The sequence below is a fragment of the Rhea americana genome, unplaced genomic scaffold, assembly GCF_003343005.1.
Source record: "Rhea americana isolate MKP2758 unplaced genomic scaffold, rheAme1 scaffold_234, whole genome shotgun sequence".
In the NCBI taxonomy this organism is placed as follows: domain Eukaryota; kingdom Metazoa; phylum Chordata; class Aves; order Rheiformes; family Rheidae; genus Rhea; species Rhea americana.
In genome coordinates this window covers 278,942-283,176 of record NW_028186351.1, presented here as the reverse complement: position 1 = coordinate 283,176, position 4,235 = coordinate 278,942, and the positions used below count along the sequence as shown (strand labels likewise).

The window sequence follows — 4,235 nt, the reverse complement described above, 5'->3', positions numbered from 1 at the left end:
CCTGGCAGGGGGCAGGAGGACAGGATGCTGTGGTCTGCTTTGGGAGTGGGGGGAGTCAGGTTCCCCAGGGTCTTTAGCTGTGTTTGGGGTGGGGTGGGCAGGATGCACAGGTCCAACTTGAACTTTGAGGGAGATGGTGTCTCCTGCGGTGGTTCCCCTGCTGTTTTGCCCTGCACCCAGCAGTGAGCACCCAAGGATGAGCTGTAGAGCCTCTTCCCCAATATCCCCCCAGCCCCACGGCTGCAGGTGCCGAGACCCATGCTCGCAGGGTTGGCTGCAGGTGCTGTGGCACAAGTACCTGCCCAGCTTTGTTAGCAGGTGCTCGTTAGTTTTGAGTTTAGAGAACAGCAGCCCTCGAGGGTGTTCATAGCTGGGAGTGGGGCATGCAGGACGGGACCTGTCCATAGCAGCTGGTGTGGGTGAACYTCCTCCAAAGTCATGCTGAAGTGTTAATATAATGTGTACTTATATATGTGTGCCATTCTAGTGACTGAAGTCTTGCTGTACCTAGATGGTTTTGGATCCTGCTCCACTAGGACTTGCCCAAGACATTCAAGTATGGATTTTCAAGAGAAAACAAATTATGATTTTTCCAACACTTGAACTACCAGCCTAACAAGTGTTGGTATTTTTACTTTACAAGAAACCCAACTTGAAGTCTTGCTTTAGGGAGACTGAGTGGAATACGGATTTTATTACTAGCCAGAACAGCCAATTACTATTTTTGATTTAGAAGTGGAGAAGAGGAGTCTCTCACAAGAGTTAGTCCTTAGTGCAGAAAGAAGCTMATTTTGTTTTAATGCTGTTTTTACTTGTAGGTTGATGTATATTAAGTTCATAAAGTGAATAAAAGCCATTCTTAAAACAAACAGGTGTGCTTGTGTCAGTGTTTTAACCAACAGAGCTTCAGGTAGGACTGAAGACTGCCCATAACTGAAATACTTGAGGCTTCTGTTTTCCAGTTCCAGTCTGTGCCTGTGAGAGTGTTCTGTGCAGTTAGTTTTCCTGTTATGGTATAAAAATGYCAAATGAAACAGAAGTACTTCACAGACAGTTGTTTATAAAACAAACTTTTATTAGCAGCTGTAGAAGTGCCAAATGACATGACCAGTGCAGCTAACAGACTTGTTTTCCTGTTGTATTGAAAATGATCTGTTATTGACCAGCACTATGCTCCAAGCTCAGCAGTTGAAGTTGTTGTTCGTGGGGATGTGGTGTGGATGCAGCAGGCAGCTTGTCTGTGTGCTTGCGACTGGCCCAACCTGGAGCATCAGATTTCTAGGATCTTAATCGTACCTAGGATGTATTGGGGCCGAGAAAGAGGACGCAGCCTACCTCTATCTAAAATCTGGATGCTCTGAACCTGAAGCAAAAATGACTTCGGCTCTGAAACAAAGCGTAACTTTGCTGGGGGGAGACAGTTCAGAAATTATAGATAAGCACAGGATCATAGGAGTCTTAAAGGATTGAGTTGTCATTCACCTTGCTGTTTGCTGCTTCTATAGTGAATTGCCTCAGCTGTGGGTTAGATGAAGCTTAATGTATATTTCTTGGATTAATGCAGAAATTTAGTGCCTTTTGATTGTATATTCTGAAATGCTTTCAACAAGCTATTGTTAGTTTGTATTTAAAGTTCTAGTTTGACAAAAATCTACTTAAACTATCAGATATTATGTCTCTCTACTTGGGATAATCTTGCACTGCGCTTTTGTCGAGGTGCTTTGCAGTTTGCTTTGTTTGGTCTCTGATCCTTTTTCCACAACTTATTTTTAGCAGTGCTTAGCAAATGATTAAAAATTACTGCACAGTGTGTGACTTAAGAGATTCTTTCAGTTTCTTCTGGAAAGTGTGGGTTGTCTTAAATGTTCAGCCTGAAGGAGATTAGCCATTCAGTATTTTAGCAGTTGGTGAAGTTAAGCTGAAAAGCTTGAGCGGGAGAATGAAAGTGGAATGTGATACCTTCAGAGTCCTAAAAGCCTAGCTTAGGTCTCTATTGCTGGTAATTGTAATTACAGCTTGCAATTCAAAGTCTTTAAGCAGTGTTTACCTGAGAAAAGGATGGGAAAATAAAACCTCAGTTTTTGTTGGATTCTCCCTTTGAGTTGCAACTTCTAACTGCTTGCTCTTAGTTTTCAAAATTTTCTTGTTCCTGCTCAGAACTGTATTGACAGCTGGAGCCATGCATGGCAATAACAAATTATTAGGTGACCAGACAATTGGACATTTCAGCCTACTTTTTTTTATCTTCTGAAAACATACTAAAAGCTGAGAGTAATAATTCTAAGAGCTGGAAGCTTTCCTTTATGGTGAAATCAATTTGCAGTCTCAACAACTTAAAAAAAATATTTTTACCCGTGTACTTATCTGCCCTCCATCACTCTAACTGGCTTTCAAGAATTTGCAGGTTCAGCTTCATAAAACCTTTGCAAGATGGAGGGATGTGTCTTCTCCATCAGATTGAGGAACAAAGATCAAAACTAAAATCTTCATGCTTCAATTCTTTGCTCTAGTTAGGTTCAAACATCTGTGCTTGTTGCTTAAGGGAAAGCGGTGTTCCCCCCCCCCCCCCCCCCCACTGCCCATTGGTATTTACAGGTATTTACTGCCCATTGACTTCAGTGAAAGTGATTGGTATTAAGTGCCTTTGAAAATCAAATTGAAGTTAAACATAGTGATATCCAGTGCACCTAGATGACAAAAAAAGATCATTGGAAATTCACCTTTTTATAATTCCAGTGGATTTGTGGATTTTCTTGCTTTACTAATATTACAGTGAATATGGTGAAATTTTTATCTGTTGTGTCTTAAATAGAGCATTTGGTTCTGCTAGAAGACCAAAGAGATTCTCAGATGTTTGTTGTTACTACAGAAACTTAAATATTACTACCAAAAAAGTCATGACCAGATCTTCAGTACATTCAGCAATGTGTTCAAATGAGTGTTAAGTTTCAAGTGACCTGAAGATGCTTTTCCTTGATAAGCTCACCTTTCCGATCACAGCACAGGCAGGTACAGCTCAAGGGGCAGCTTTCCTTGGACTGAATGCCTCAGAGAAGTTCACTATTTACCTTTTGAGCGCTTTTAGGGTTGAAAGTATTGCATTCCCTCTTCCAAGTGAGGCTGAAGCCAACAACCAAGTCTGCATGTGTTTGCTCTTTGGTGGTGACTTGTGTTGGTGGTGGTGCTGCCACCTGATCTCCTTCCAGAAGCTCTGGAGGGAGGAGGAGGTGCAGAGAGCTGAGTTCACTTTCACAGCATCTCTCCGTATGAAGCAGTTCTGTAAAACAGAATTAAGAAAGCTGTCAAGCTTGCGCCTTTTTTGGGGGGGGGAGGGGAAGCGGGACAATACTTTAAATAGATCTCTTATTCTAAGAATGTGCAAAATGATAGTTAAGGTACTGGCCAGGCTCAGCTAGACTGTGGACTGCCACCACTCCTCTATGTTTCACAGGTTTCCAGTATATGTTGGTGAAGGGGGATGTTGGTTTTGAGTACACGGGTTTCATGCTTTAGGGCTCCACCAGTTCTCCAGCACCAGCCGTTCTTACGTATTGGGAAAAACTTTGGCGCCTTGTGAATGCCATAGAAAAGGGATTTGTGCCGCTGTTGGCACGCCAGCGCAGAGAGGAGTGTGCAGAGCCAGTGAGAAGGAATTCTGTGGCATTAGAAACCTTCGTACACAGGGGAACGGCCAAAAGGAGGAGGGGAATGGGAGGAGGGGAATGACTTTTTTCCTTTTATTTGGGACAGCATGTGATTTTAGAAAGTTATATTTTTTCCTTTCATTTCTGATTTAAAAAGAAAAACACCATTCAGGAGGTTTAGTCTACTAGAATTGCTTAGAATAAGGGCAGCTACTCTTGCGTGTTTTTTTTTTTCATTTTTTTTTACTTTTTTGATACATGAACAGAAAATGGTGTAGCTTCATGTTATCTCAAGTAAATTGCATTGACATTTTTAGTAAGTAGTTTTATGCCACATATGAAGTAGTAATAGTAGACATTTGGAAGATTTACTTGTACTACCATCATAASAGCAGGTTCAGATTGCTGTAGTTAAGGCTGTGTCAGCAACTGTGGCTTTCTGTGGTGTCAAACTATGCTTCTAAACGTTCTTGATTCATGTTCCTAGATCATAGGGTGCAGTATTGCTCATGTTTGACAGGTGGGTCACTATTGCATTCACTTCTGGGCTGTGCAATTTGGGGGGCGGTCTTTTTTTTTTTTTTTTTTTTT

General features: G+C 41.7%; 1 protein-coding gene across 1 annotated transcript in view; it reads left to right on the top strand.

Annotated features, from left to right (window-relative positions):
- Window positions 1–4,235, top strand: part of SRSF4 (serine and arginine rich splicing factor 4) — a 16,268-nt gene that overhangs the window by 3,749 nt on the left and 8,284 nt on the right. The window lies entirely within an intron of this gene.